This window comes from Dreissena polymorpha, chromosome 4, assembly GCF_020536995.1.
Source record: "Dreissena polymorpha isolate Duluth1 chromosome 4, UMN_Dpol_1.0, whole genome shotgun sequence".
Lineage (NCBI taxonomy): Eukaryota > Metazoa > Mollusca > Bivalvia > Myida > Dreissenidae > Dreissena > Dreissena polymorpha.
Window position 1 is genome coordinate 85,954,533 of NC_068358.1, and position 16,984 is coordinate 85,971,516.

A 16,984-nucleotide genomic window follows, 5' to 3' on the forward strand; every position below is an offset into this window, starting at 1 on the left:
GGTACAGAGCAATGAAACAGCATGGTGGTACAGAGAGATGAAACAGCATGGTGGTACAGAGCAATTAAACAGTATGGTGGTACAGAGAGATGAAACAGCATGGTGGTACAGAGCAATGAAACAGCATGGTGGTACAGAGTGATGAAACAGCATGGGGTACAGAGAGATAAAACAGCATGGGGTACTACAGCGCCCTCACACTACTTTGGGGGAAGGGGTCTGCAGACCCTAGGACGGGGAATGTTTTGTAAATGGGGGAATTTTTATAACGAAAAAAAACAACTATGTTTAACTGTTATAAACATATATTTCTATATATGCGACTGTCTATATAGGACAGAAAGTTGGACTTTTACTCAATCTATTTAACAGTAATCTTATTTAAAAACAAGGGACAAAATTGTCACAAAACCAGGTTTTCATTGTGAAATAAAATCTGATTAAGGGAGACAACTCAAACTGAACTTTTTAAATGAACAAACAAAATTAACACCCTTTGTAAGTTTGTTTTAAAATAAATCTATTTTTAGTCGTGGCGACCTTGACATTGGAGATATTGACGTGATTCTTTTGTGCAACACACCGTCCCATGATGGTGAACAAATGTGCCAAATGATTTTAAAATATCATAATTAATGACATAGTTATAGCCCAGACAAGCTCATTTATGGCTATTTTTTACCTTTGAACTCAAAGTGTGACCTTGACCTTGGAGATATCGACGTAATTATTTCGCGCGACACACCGTCCAATGATGGTGAACAAATGTGCCAAATGATTTTAAAATCTGACAATGAACGACATAGTTATGGCTCGGACAAGCTCATTTATGGCCATTTTTGACCTTTGAACTCAACGTGTGACCTTGACCTTGGAGATATAGACGTAATTATTTCGCGCGACACACCGTCCAATGATGGTGAACAAATGTGCCAAATGATTTTAAAATCTGACAATGAACGACATAGTTATGGCCCGGACAAGCTTGTTCCGCCAGCCCGCCAGCCAGCCAGCCAGCCAGCCCGCCCGCATTCGCCAATCTAATAACCAGTTTTTTCCTTCGGAAAACCTGGTTAAAAACCACCATTATGTCCTTTTTGTTCCTAAAACAAGCTAGTGCTGTGTCCATTTGCATGCAGTCTGTCTTAAACCAAAGATCGCGACCATGATATATCCGGCGCGCGATATTAATTGTCAGGTTATTCATGCATGTGTATGTATGCATTAGCATAGTTTGGCATTCTCAAAACACGCTATTTACCTACCTTATTGAAGTATTTGTTATATCCATATGTTATTCATTGGTATAAAACAAAACATTATTCCATGTAAGCAGAGCTCCAGATAAGGGTCGTATTTTCGTAATTACGAATTATTTTCAAGTCCGTTACGTATTTATTTTAAAATCTTGTCGTACCATTAAGAATTACAAAATCAAGTTACGAATATTATTTTCACATCGGTTCGTATCGATTTTTATTGAGTTCTTTTCGCGAATTAAAGATCTTTGCGGTGCTTATATAGAATGGTTATCGGGTTTGTTTAACAAAGCGCATTTTTTCCAATAAAAACGGCGTATACAGTCTATCTGTCAAAAAACAATGGCGGCGCCCAGAGAGCGTCCTAAAAAACTGCAAAGCGTCCAAAAACACGCTTTTAACATATTGTACGCAAAGTGAGCCGAAGTTAAATGTTTAGAAAGACATTATAGAAAAGATCTTATGCGCTGTTGTATGTTCAGTTGCCGACACAGTCGGAAAAGCTAAACAAAAACGCGACACGACGGGTCCAAAAAAACATTGAACGAGTGGAAGGGACAAGTCCCGTGGCTAATCGTTGAAAAGATTGAAGGGGAGACCCGTTTTAATTGTGAAATATGTAAAAATTCATCTAAGGCATGCAATCTAAGCACAGTTTGGGCATATGAAGGTATTTGAAAAATAAAATTGTATAATACTGAAAAGACACTGTTGAACTCGTATAAATAAAGTTGCTAGTATGTTTATTTTGATTTATTTGCATGAAAATAACCATTATTATTTAGTTTTAGGTCATTTAGAAAAAATAAGAATTATTTTCCAAAACTTAGTAGTAACGTTAAGAATAAAATTTCAGAGTTAAGAAATCTTTTTGAAAATCTGGTAGTAATTTAAGAATTTCACAAAACCTTATCTGGAGCTCTGATGTAAGTATTTTCAAATGCGTATAATTAAATTTGTAATCCGAAAACAATTTTCAAGTTTTATTGTTCAAGGAAGCATGCACAAATTAGACCCTAGTCCAAATTTTTGACGCTCTTAAATATTAAGCTACTTTTTATATGGGTAATATTTGGAGAAGAGAAGAGAAGAATTTCCAAAGAATTTAGCCCATATAAAAAGTATCTCTAAATTCTTTGCGCGTCTTATAAATGAGACTAATTAGACCCATGTACAAAATGACGTCATTCATTCTCATGGAAAGCATGGGCTTTTATAGTACCTATAAATTAAAAGCAAGAAGTTAACATTGTATCTAACGCGCAAAGATTGTTGAGATAGGTCAGTATTGACTTGTGACATTTACAGTTTAATTGTATACACCTTCGTGTGTGCACTGGTGTGTTTCGGCAGTTCAAAGCAAATTCAAGAGAGAATGGTAACACCCAAAATGACCTGTGATGTTTGGCCGATGGTGTTATTGTTTATCGCACAGGTGGTTAGCGTGTGGCTATGATATTAATTAGTGAAAACATCATTTTGAATGATAAATAATCATATTATAACGAAAAATTAACTTTTATGAAAAAAAAAATTTTCACTATCAAATATATATATAACAAGGTATGCAACTCAAAATCACCCCAAAACGGGGTACATTGCTTTGAACAGCCATATCTTCATCAATTGTGCAGCGATTTTCACGATCTCGGTCTTAATTATTCAACGCAGAAATGAATTTCCTTTCTGGAAATGTATATGTATTGCAGTATTTTTACAAACGCTGTGTCAACGTTTAAGAAATAACACGATACACAACTCGCATGACCCAGTTGACAGTGATCATGCTGTCTTTAAGACTGAAATTTTCACGGAGTAAAGGGCATCTTCTCTGCCAAGTTAATGTACCTCGATACCATAATTCAATAAAACGTATGAAAAAACATTACTACCGTGCTTGTCGTTTCATTATGAATCAAAACTAACTGTCCAGCGCCGTTTGAAACCTTTGTTTACATATATTTCAAGTGACCCATATTTTCAAAAACAAACGGTGTGCGTGCGGAGTTTTGTTACGGGTGATTTCATTGGTCCAAAGCGAAGGTGTGTCTTGGTTCCCAGCTTCTACACGATCTCATTAGTAAACGTGGGAACCGTATTGGCGGAATTATCATCAGACATTCACTTCGATTGTGTCATCTGCTTTTAGTAGTTTTCAGTGTGGTTATTAAACAGAAAAAAAGTTTGGTGGATCACCTTACAACAGCACACGCCCAGTTATGGCTGCACTAACTTGGTAATTGCCGCGACATCGATTTTGTTAGGAATACAATTAAAAGGGGAGGTGCTAATTAGTGTTTGTTTCAGTTTACATTTGAATACATCTAGATAGATTGAACAACGCAAAGTAGACACCAGGGATGTATAAAAGATCTATTATACATCCCTGGTAGACACCAAGTAACGGCTGTAGACATTTTTGGTGAAACATACATACAATGAAATTGTTATATGTTTTAAACTTAAAAACGATTTTTTTTAATTAAAGACTTTAATTTTTGTACTACCAGATTGTACTGATTTCAATAAACTGAAACAATCACTTCTCTTTTCATCCCCAAACAAATACAATCAATATTTGCATACATACAACAAAACAACGCTGTAAATTGTAACCCATTTTACTTGACCTGATTATTAAAATAACTTTCCATACATGTTTATCATAAAACCCATTAATGACATGATGGGTTATACATGTACATTTAACTGATAATGCCAAATAATAGCTATACTGCTTGTCAAATAGAAAAAAAAAGTAGAACAATTAAAACTTCTTTAACTAAACAAGTATTTGGTTATGACATTAAATTTTGACTGGTATGTATTCCTATAAATACAGCTTGTATAGAAGTAAACATGGTTCAGTTATGATCTGTATATGTTAAGATTAAAAAATTTCAATTTGTGGAAATATTGTAAATGTGCAATAGAATATGAAACTAAAAAAACATGGTACATTAAAAGTGACATATGACTTACCAAAACACAATAATAGTATCTAAAATAATGAAGGAAAACTATTTAATAGCAAGAGTAATAGCACATCTGACATTACTTTATTACTTATTTTTGTAAGAAATCAGAAGTTGCATTTGAAAAAATAATTAAGTTTTTAATTGTTTTTGTTAAACAACAATGTTTCATTTTAGCAACAGATAAGGATTCGTCCAGAAAAGGGTATTACCCAAATATTTTTTATTATTATTTTATAACATAAAAAAGATGGATATAATTTCAAGTACTCGCTGAATTCATTGAGTACTTGTTTCCATATAACACTTTTTAGATTAACTTATGGTTTGTAAATGCAGCATGCATGAACTATTTAATTAATTTATCACTCTTAAATAAAATAATGAGAAAAATGTGTTTTTGAAGTGAGGTATTACACAAATATCCCAACCCAGTTGATCAGTTTATGTGATTAAAAAACCTTACATTTTATTACTGTTTAACTGGCAAACTGAAGAAATGGTCATGTGGTCATGTTAACACATAGTAAACAGAAAAAAAGACATTACACAAAATATACTTCTGTTGTGTACACTCTTAAAACTTCAAAATCTGAAGTTTAAATTTCTTTAATTTAAAATAACTGAAATGTACAGCTAATCACCTCGAATATTACTGACCTAAGTTTCCTAAATTTAACAAACACCCACTGTTATTCACATGATGAACATAAAAATAGATTCCCTGTTTTGAACACTTTCTTCCACTTCATATGGTGTTGAAGTCCAGCACACTGTCGATGTATCGAATACTTACAACCACCACACTGTATCCACTGATTCTGACCTTGAAAATAATTGTCAGTCTTTTTACAAATCTTACACTTAACCTCATCTCCTCCAGAAGACATAACAGTCTTGTCAGTTGGAGAGGATGTTTCAGTATACTCGTTTTCAGAGAAGTCACATTCAAAATCTGGTATATGGATTTTCTTTCTCTTTCTTTCACTTTTTCTTGTTACTACACCACTTGAAGTGATTGACTCATCAGGCAAATCACCAGAAGTTAATTCCTTTGAGCACATTCCTGGTGCACCTTGTTGACCTGCTTTGTGTTGTAATTTCTTCGGTGCTGGGCCTTTACCTGTGCTACTTGTTTTCCCTTTTTTGTGTGACTTTTTGACTTTAGTAGCCATTTGGGACTTAACAGCAATACTTCCTTCTTCAGAAATTTCACCTTCAAAAACTGGTGAAGATATGTTCTTCTTTCTCGCTCCCTTTTTAGCATATATACCACTAGATGTACTAGGTTCATCATATGAAACACTTACATATTCTTCCTCTGATGAAATTTCTTCCACATGTTGTTCATCTTTTTTGAGTTGTGCCTTCTTAACGGCTGGGGCCTTACCTTTTCTTGAAGTTTTTTTGTCATGAATGCCTGTCTCTGAAACTCGTACTTGCTTCCTGTGGGCCATTTTCTTCTTAATATTAAAACTCTCAAGAAGGTCTTTGCGAAACTGATTAACCATAACCATCAGGAAAAGTTCAATTATCAGATTATAAACTTGCTTTGTTACACCATGTTCTAGCTGCTTGTCCTTTACACTGTGTTCTATAGTATTGGCAAAGGATTTGAAAAGTGTATTATTTGACAGAATTTTTTCTTTGATCTTTTCAAACATTTCACTCCCATACTTGTTTAAATTTTCATCAATCAACAATTCTAAGGTTCTTCGAGTAAGTTCCAGGAAAAAATGGTACAATTCATCTGATATGTTGGTAAGTAATCTTTGTCCGTATTGCTTGCATGCAATGTCTATGAGTGACTCTGGTTCTTTGGTGATGGACTGAATGTACTGTTCTTCTACCTTCAGACTTTCTAACACATTAACCAACTTCAATGAATCATTGTATTTACTAATTGAGTCACTGTCTAATTTGTACATATTGTTTTTTTTCTTTTGTTTATTCTTGTGCAGGATTTTAGCTATGCAGTAACTGCCAATGTATCTTACTCTTGCATGTGATTCATTTGTCACAGATCTATTTGATATGTGTCGCTGAACAACTGGCAATCGTTCAACATTGCTCTGCAACACATATTTTCGTATTTGATTAGACACATTAAAACAAATGTGGACATGATCATCTGTGAATCGCGAGTCCTCGAATAAAGTTAAACAGTTCATTCGGAATTCAGCACTAGTTTGATGAGCATGCACATTAGAGTAAAACTCTGTTTGCTGTTTAGCTGTAAAAGGCCGAATTGGTTCAGTGTTTGAAGACTCAATCAGTGCTGAATAAAATGCATACTCCTTTTTGCAGAACTGAATGTATTTTATTTTGTTCATATCATTTATGATCCTATTTACATGATCTTGCATTGCAGTGACTGGATTCTTGAAATATATCTGATCTAGAATTTGATCCAGATTTAAATCATCTGGAAGATTCAAATCATCTTTAACACTACTTATTTTTAGGATCAGTTCATCAAATTCACTATCAAATTCTTCCTGGCTAGTTACATTTTCATTCATCTCCACATTGTCTATGCTCTCTTGTATCAGCTGCATGTCTTGCAATGTATATATCCCTGGTGGGTTTGGCTCTTGTGTGTTTCTGAAATGAGAATTGAAGCAACTTAGTATAACCCCAAAAGTAACACATTACACTTTTAAAGGGGCCTTTTCACATTTTGGTAAATTAACAAAATTAAAACAAGAGATGTGTTTGTGAAACACATTAAAACAAGAGATGTGTTTGTGAAACACTATGTCCCCTTATATAAGACCTTTGACCTTGAAGGATGACCTTGACCTTTCACCACTCAAAATGTGCATCTCCATGAGATACACATGCATGCCAAATACCAAGTTGCTATCTTCAATATTGCAAAAGTATTCATAAAATAAGGGATTTGGGACACATATATTTGACCTCTGACCTTGAAGGGTGACCTTGACCTTGACCTTTCACCACTCAAAATGTGCAGCTCCATGAGATACACATTCATGCCAAATATCAAGTTGCTATCTTCAATATTGCAAAAGTATTCATAAAATAAGCGATTTGGGCCACATATATTTGACGTCTGACCTTGAAGGATGACCTTGACTTTGACCTTTTACCACTCAAAATGTGCAGCTTCATGAGATACACATGCATGCCAAATATGAAGTTGCTATCTTCAATATAGCAAAAGTTATTGCAAAATGTTAAAGTTGGCGCAAACCAAGCAACAGACCAACCAACCAACCAACAGACCAACCAACAGACAGGGCAAAAACAATATGGTCCCTACTACTATAGTGGGGGACATTAAAACCTGAAAATTATAAAGTGTTGCAGCATGAAACTATTTAATAATTTGTAGAGTTCTGTTGTTGTTGTTATATTTAGTGAAACTACGAGGATTGCTTATATAAAGAATTCAATACAACCATCATGGTAAGAGCACGGCTGGCTGAGTGATCTAAGTGTGTAGGCTTTTACTCCAGGACTCCAGGGGTCAGTGGTTCGAGCCCTGTTGAAGTTTACTTTTTTTCTTCTTTTTTAAATTGTATTCTTGATTTTTTACTTGATCCCATGTTTGCATGTATCAAAATTAAGCTTTTCTGACAAAATTCAATACATGCAAACATCTGTGAAAAGGCCCCTTTAAGAGTTGGTTAATAACCAAATTGTAATTTTTTTTTTATTAAGTGCTCAGTGATATACATTGTAAGTCAGTGATTTAAACTAAATTTATGTTACCCTTTTTGTTCATTTTAATATTTTGAAACGGTTTGCTTTGTACTTTATTACACACATTATCAGAATTACTGTCTTATTTGAAATATTCACCTTATGAAATGCTTTAAATTATGGATTGAAATGAATGATATTTATTATATTAAGCAATTACTCTATAAAATATTTTGTTAATACTTCATATTCAAAATAATTTGATTATTTAGTTGATTTCGTCTATTTTGTATCCAATACCAGGGCTTTCATGAACAAAAGTTTGAAGTTTCAAAATTTTTGAAATCCAATAAATGAGGTATTAAGTGCAATCACTGATTATAATTCAAATTAGCAATATGTGCAAAAATATATAAATGAACATAATAATTGATTACATAAAGCTATGGAAAAGTGTTATAAACATATTAATGTCACCTTATACACCAAAATTTTGTGAGAAAAAATCAAAATTCAGAGACAATGAAGTTAAGACTTCCAAATTTCAAAAGTAATTGAAAGCCCTGTTACAATAACACATATAATTTACGCATTATATTTATCTAACACAGGCTGGTCCAACAGTTAGAAGCAGATGAAAATAGCTGCATACAAGTAGATAAGTTATACTCGGCCTACCAGTCGGAATTGGATGAAAATTATGTTCCTGTTACAAAACGAATGCTAATTGAACAGTTTACAAACATATTTCCATCAACAGAAAAAAAGACACTTCAAACAAACTTGAAAAGTAGAGTTACCCAGTACAAAGGCGTCAAATTGCTTGCTTTACAAACATTACAAGAAGAAGCATGCACCATGTCTGACCTAGTGAAGTTTTTACCCCATGATGTTGCAATTGTGGAATGTACCTCAAGCCATCTTAAATGCTCCATTGATGCCAATATTAGAAGTAATGGGAATAACATTTTCAAAGAGATAACATTTTTGGAAAATGGTTTATGGTCTTTGGAAATATCTGGTAAGGAAATTGAGTTAGGCAACCTTTCTATATCGAACAGGTTCACAAAAAACAGCAAAGGCATTGGTACTGTCCTGAAGATTGTGAGCTTAATCAGATTATGTGAAGGTGTCATTATCAACAATAAAACAATAATGACCCGTTTCCACATCCTTGAAAATCTGGCTACTGGCACTGAAGCATCATCCAGAATTTTGAGATCTGTTCTATGTAATAGGGTTACTCCCTTAAATTGTAAGACAAACACATGCATTAAGTGCCAAAGAATGACTAAAACTGCTTCATTACAAAATGTACCAACAATGGAATATCAAACGAAATCTGACATTTACTCAGAAGGTGATGAGATAGTTGACAAATTAAAAAAAATAATACCAGGTGCAACTGGACAAATGGTTCAACTATTTTTAAGTCAGGCGTCAAATGTAGATAAAGACCCAAGAGGCAGGAGGTGGACTGAAGAAATGATATCCATTTGCCTCCAATGGTACTGCAGAAGTCCACATTCTTATGAATCTTTTAGGCAAAGTGGTTACCTATTACTTCCATCTAAATCTACACTTATCCATTGCAAAAATATTGTCAAACAGAATGTGGGTTTTGACAGAAACATCTTTACATGGATGCTTGAAGAGGCCACCAGGCAAAAACTTCCTCCAGAAGGGTTCTATGGTGGTCTGATATTTGACGAAATGTCAATTCAATCTGATGTACAACTTTGTAAAAATGGGGATGTCATTGAGTTAATTGGTCTAGTGGATCTTGGGGAAGAAGGAAATATGTCAAACACATTGAGGAAAGGAAAAAATGAGAAGAGTTTGGGGTCCCATGCTTTACAGCTTGTCTTTCTAGGTGTAACAGGGTTCAGATTTCCTGTTGCACATTTTGTGTCAGGGGGAATTCAGGCACCTGAGCTATACCCCTTATTCTGGGAGGCAGTGGATCTCTTAAGAATGTTCGGCTTTAACGTCTTGTACCCATGCATGGATGGGGCCCAGTGCAACCGCACATTTATGCACATAAATAACCTCAATTCAAATTTTGTTGCTTTAAGCCCTTGTTCATTTTCCAGCATGATTTTCATAATGGACAGTTCTCATGTCATCAAAAAAATAAGAAATAATCTGCTAAAAAGTGGGATATGCAAATCTTCAACACGACTCCTTACTTTGACAACAAGTGACACTATACAGTGGCAAATGTTCATTGATTGTTACCATTGGGACAAAGGAAATGCATTGCAAATCCGCAGAAAATTATCCAATGAACATTTTTTTCCGTCCACACAATCAAAAATGCGGAATCATTTAGCGGATGAAGTTCTCAATTCAGATATGCTTAACCTTATGATTCAGTATCAAACACATTTAGGTTCTAAAGGTGTAGTTTTAAATGGGGCAATTGAACTTCTAAGGTACATCAGTAAACTTGTCAGTTTTTTTAGAGACATGCGTCCTGTAAAGCAAATGAATGATACACGATTGCATGACTTGTTGAGTGTTGCAAATTTCTTTGATGATTGGAAAACTGCCTCATTGAATAATTCTTCATTAAAGTCTGTTGAAAGGAATAAACAAATAATGTCTATTCAATGTCATGAAGACATACAGTCTTGTATACTGGGGATGATAGATCTATGTAAAGTGTATCTCGGCATGAAATCTCTAGTGTATATTACACCAGGATTAATTAACTCGGATGTTGTAGAAAATACATTTAATCAACAGAGATCCACATACCATGGAGCTAATTCTAACCCTAATGCAATGCAGTATAGAAAAGCACTCAATAGCATTGTGATTGGTCAGGGAATTATTTCTCAAAAGGCAAATGCTGGCAAAAATCGTGCTACAGCTATACCTTACAATTTAGCACTAAGAAAAGGTACTTCTAATATCAGTATGAAAACAACATCCCATGAAAAAAGCAAAGTAAAAGTGATCAGAATGTAAAGATCATGTTCTGTGTAAATTTTGACCAGATTTGTCAGATATTTATTTTCCAAGAATGTTTCAATCCATAATACAATGATTGTCTTAACCCTTTCAGTGCGGGAACCGAATTTTGAAGGCCTTTGCAAACAGTTTGGATCCAGATGAGACGCCACAGAACATGGCGTCTCATCAGGATCCAAACTGTTTGCTATTCTGATAATTTTTGAAAAAAATCGAAGAAAATGCTAATTTTAGAAATTAAGCAGACGACATTTTAGCAGACGACAAATTTCCCAGCATGCAAACGGTTAATTGGCAGTTTCACTTTATAGTACATGCCACATTATATAAAAAACCCACTTAACTTCATATTATACTAAGATGTACTACTACCGGTATTCTGATATGTTGGAAGTTTCGCCATGTGAACAACTGGAGAAATATTTAAGTTCTTATTTGATACTAGTGTAATGTTAATAAATATGTGCATAATTTTATTTTATTTTTTCATTTGATAAATTTGATAAAACACTAAGATATATTTTCTCTGACAAGTATACTGTTTTTACCCTTTCCCACATAGAAGCTAAGTGAAAATGGCTATGAGCAAACAGCATAAAACCAGAACAGTCTGCGAGTAACTCGCAGTCTGTTCAAGTTTTATGCTGTTTGCTGCTCATCAGTATCAAAGAGTTTGAAATGAAGCCTTTAAAACTTATCTAGTAAGAAAGGTATTTAATTAAATTTAACTTTCATAGGAAATACAAATGCATAAAAATACTTATATAAGTGGTAAAGAGTTAAAATTTAATGTTATAATTGTAAACCAATGCTGGCACACTAGTACAAATACAACCTTGGCCTGCATATTTTAAGAAGTTACTAATATGCCGTTCTTAGAGGGCATTAAATAATAAGACTTAATTGAAAAAGACCAGAAAACACTGTATTATGTGAATTTGGAATAAGACATCAAACTATAAATGGACATCATTTTGGTGATTTTCTCAAATAAAACTATTAATTTAATGAAATGAATTTATTTTTGTAATATTTTATCTATACTACAAGCTTAATAAGCAATTTTCCATGACTTTTTTATTAACAAAGATTGTATTTTCATCATTTTTACTGTATTGTTAAACTGTGTCCATGCACCACATGGACAGTTTCATTTCATGAGGATTAAAAAAAAACAATCCAGTTTTGCAGTAAAATTAATTTAAATGATGCTATTATATATGCAAGTATCTGTTTTAATTATAATTTGTCAAACTAAATAAATACAACATATAAAACTGCATAATATGCACTTTTGAAAAAACACAAATTATTCCCAAATTGATGTCTTATCCCAACTTCACATAATACTGAGTTAGAGTTAAAAAGGTAGTGTTTACATTCTACACCTGAGCAGTAGTTTACAAGCTGTTGGTCATTAATTACTTAATCCAGGTGTATTGCCCTGATACTGTAGCTTTAAAATTATTATTTTTCTTTCTCATAAATATTATCATTCGCAAGTAATTATGTATTCAAAGACAACATATTTTAAGAAATCTACAGAAATTAAAAATAAAAGGAAAACACAATGACACCCTGGGGAGGTCTGATGTTGACTTAAGGGCCATTAACAACTTTGAAAAAGCTTCATTCCTGCCAAGTTTTGGCAAAAATAACCAGGTGGTTTAGGAAGAGATGCTGCTTTAGTAAAAAATGTTGACTTTTTGATATTTAAACCATTTCACCACTTTCTTTGAGCATAATTGGAAATCAACATTTATGAATGTCATAGTACATTTTTGCAATTACATGTATATCATTTTGGTGTTAACTGTGTATTATTATGTTTATTGTCATATTTGATTTGTTACTGTTTGATATTCCATAACTTAAATGTGTGTGTTGCCTTTTCCAATATAATCATGAACCCTACATTTAATCTCAAATTCAACAAAATCTTTGCTAGATTAAAGTACCTGTATTGTGTACATATATTAAAATACTGAAATGTAATTACCCCTTTAATCCTGGTCTACAGCAGCTCAGGTCTTCATGTTCCAAAATTGAGGGCTGGTTCATGAAGAGTTGTACCACTTCTGGCTGACTAATTACATTACAGGTTGGATCGAAATTGATTACCCTCAGTCCCTCTGAAGATTTAGCACGGCCAAGTGCAACCCCAAGTTGTCCTGGTTTGAATATTTGGTGACAGTCCACTTCCAATCTACAAATATACCATACTTAGATAAACTGTGTTGAAAATAGTTATAATTGTTAAGTTCAGGTATCATAAAAGCTTCTTAGTGAAATATTAAACAAAGTCTTCCCAATATAAACATTTGGGATTAATTTTACTGCGTTAATTCCAATAATTTCAACTCACAATATTGAAAACAAAATAAACTGTTCCGAATATTATGTATATTATTGTTTATATATTATGTTATGTAAGGCACAGTTACCAGTAAACTAATGCATCTGGCTATGACTTAAACAAATTTAAGAATTTACTGAATTTTCTCTTAGAAGTTCTAATATAGGACCCAAGTCTGTTATCACTGTAGTGTATCAATAGCTGTAATGTAAGGACGGGTCTTTTTCTGATCTCTTCAGGAAAAAGTACATGCACAATTGGGAATTTTGGTATTCTTTTTATTTGTAAACAAGGATAACGTATAGTATGTATTAAAATACTGTGGACATAACATCTTAGAATGTATGCATTTTTAACTGAAAGAAAGAAGTAAACTTTTGTTTATGACATACCGGTATTATTTATGCTTATTCTTAAGATTGGGAATTTTTGAGCAAATTTTGAAGAATATATCATATGTAAATGTATGTGATACTTTGACAGTGACAGACATGTCACATGTTTGTTGTATTAATGGATGGAATTAATTTTGGGTTTGTTATGGAATGTTATTAAATGGTACTTTACCAGTGGCATATGTTAATAGGTATGCTCATATTATGCAATAAAACTTTAAGCATGTGACCAATAAATAATGAAATGTAACAATGTAACTGATGTTTAGGTAAAATTTTGACCAGTTACACAGTAATATTAAATAATAACAAATATTGTATTTGATTGCATGCAAATGTACAAATTTACTCACCTATTTAGAGTTAATCCTTGAGATTTATGAATGGTCATCGAAAAGCTCAGATTAACTGGATACTGAGTGCGTACAGCAACTTCTGCATTTTTCGATGGACTGAAAACTAAATATTAAGTAACTAAGTTGTTTAGCTATCTACAAGGTGAAAAATCGTATTGTATCTTATCTTTGATCTAAACTTTCTTCTTTCATAACTTTAAATTAAACTGTTTAAGACATAATCAACCATGTATTCTAGATTGATAAGCAATGTAAACAATAGTCATGTATTATATTATTGTTTATATATAAGCAAACAAAAAATAAATTACCTGCAAATCTGTGTTTTTCTAACTGTAATTTGGTTTGCAGAGATGTAAATTCTATCACTGGTCCCATGTCTGTGATGCTATGCACATGTCCTTGAAGTCCATTTACAAGTTTATCTGATATATTTTTCAACAGCATGACTGGTGAGCCAATTTTAAGCCACAGTATTTTTGGTGCAATCATTTTTTCTAAAAAATGTCTGTCCCCGTCATCGTGTGACTTGAACTCGTACAGTTCTCCAGGGTATTCAAGTATACAATCACGATTGTGTTGATCAACCTTTTCATTACGAGAAAACAGCTTTACACAGTCACTTGCGTCTGTCAATGGTCTCTCTAGGGTTTTAATGAAATTGATACTATCAATTGACATTTCACCATCAGCAGCTTCTTTAATAGCCTTGATAAGATGTGGTTCGCTTTGTCTTACTACTTCTCTAAGGATTATCCTGTGGGGTATCACTTTTGTAAATAATTCTGATTGAAAACAAAATTCACCTTCTTCAGCATACAAGGGATTTGGAACAGGGGGGAGTTGTTTAAAATCCCCACTTTATACTAGTTGAATTCCACCAAACAACTTATCCGGGTTTCTAATTTGGCAAACTTGGTCTAATGACTCGAAGAACTTCTTGCTCAACATTGAGCATTCGTCAATTATAAGTACATCTGTTGTTTTCAGTCTGTCTCTTACAATTGCGAATTCAGCATAATGTTCGACTACGCTCTTGACTTCACCCGTGTTGTAGCGACCGTCGCCTATTCCCGACCATTTGTGAATGGTCATCGCATTTGCATAGAGAGCAGATGCTATTCCAGTGGTGGCTGTTATTGCTACATTTTTGTTATTCTTTTTTCGGCGTAAGCTGAATAAGCCAGCTTTTCACCTTAGCCTGACCTTTGTAAGTGTCCAATAAAATTCCAATAAAATTTCCCGCGGCTAGGTACGAATGAATACACTTCATTTATTCCATTGGCTGATTTGAGTATACCACCAGAACATTGGAAACATATCCGCGTCTTTGTAACACTGTTTTACTGTATGAAACAATTTTATCTCGAATGAAAAGGCTTAATAGATAGAACAGTTTTACACTCAATTCTCGACATCAATACAGTTTGTGCGTAACACCTTTTATTTTCAGAGTATTACCAGCGCAAGAGCGTTTATACTTAAAAGGCTATGTTCTCATATTTAGTACTTTCTTCCTTATTCCTGTCAACATGTTAACATGTAAAAGTATAAAGAGCAATGGAAGCGAGGCCTCACTTTAAAGCATTGCATTTCAACCGCGAGGTATATCGGGTCAATTCGCGGACATTCAGAGTTTATATACAGGTCATCACCGGAGTTGGCGGCCAGTAAAATAATCGTTATATAATAAAGACGCTATCCGTGAACTAGGTGACCTGGAATTTTCTTTAGACCAGAAATATGTTAAATGAAGATATTCAGCAATATAATTATGGTATGTAAATAATAGATTCTTAATGTGTTTTCAACAATACAATGATAAATATTATTGTTGATAAATTTAACAATAATTATTCGTCCATATTGCCTAATGTACTAAAGTGATATTATGAGCATGTAACAGTTTATAGGTGTCTATCGCAACCGTTGATTATTTTTGATGTTTCTACTTCATATACACTTATATTAATTAAAGCAGCATCATCATACTAAAACAATATACCAGAAAGAGAAAAATAATGCATTTGAATATCAACCGTACTTTCGTTTGACAACTGATCATGCGTTTACGAGTTGAACCTAAATTTAGTTTTAGTGCAGATTTGTTCATACGACACAAAGACACGAAATTGTTTTACGGATCATTTCAGCTTACAGGACTGGGTGGGTCACGTCAGAATATCGAATATAAAATATATTTTTATAAACAACTGGTAGCAAGGTGAGTTGCAGATAATTAATCAGTAACCACATTTTAACTAACTATTTTGACCTGTTAATTCTTTTCAGCTCAATTCAACAGTGCAAAATGCCCATAATATCACTTTAAGCATTAGCACGATGATAATTGATACTGTTAATAATCGAATCAAATAGCAATGCCCGACAAACCACTAAAACAGGTTTGTTCGAAGAACGCGCCTATAAATACGGATACTTCTCGTGTGGCCGGTTGACTCATATGTTTAAATTTCACTTCCATTCTTCTTTTGGTTTTCTGTTTTGTATCTATAGGTTTATGACCAGCAATATGTTATAATGTAAAATAAGCCGCGAAAACTCCCCGTAACATCCCGTACTGCGTGTGATGCAGCTAAGAACTGCACAGAAAAAGACATTCGCTATACTTGATCTCATTCATTAAACTATTTACGCCGTATATCTTTTTAAAAGATATTTCTTGTTAATTATTTTTCTATCTGTTTAATTAAGTGCGTTTTACCAGTGCCTGCTGAGCCAAGTATTAAAACATTGTGACCGTTTGTTACCTTGTTTAACGCATCGATTTGTTCACCATTTAAATCCATTATGTAATTAAAATCAGTATACACAAACTGCGTAGTGTACAAATTTGACATACCGCGGGAAACTTCGGTTCCCACGTTTACTAATGAGATCGTGTAGAAGCTGGGAACCAAGACACACCTTCGCTTTGGACCAATGAAATCATCCGTAACAAAACTCCGCACGCACACCGTTTGTTTTTGAAAATATG

General features: G+C 33.6%; 1 protein-coding gene across 4 annotated transcripts in view; it reads right to left on the reverse strand.

The window, feature by feature from the left end:
* LOC127879926 (uncharacterized) overlaps positions 1 to 16,984 on the reverse strand; it is a 54,192-nt gene that overhangs the window by 7,824 nt on the left and 29,384 nt on the right. The gene's annotated exons all lie outside the window — the stretch shown is intronic.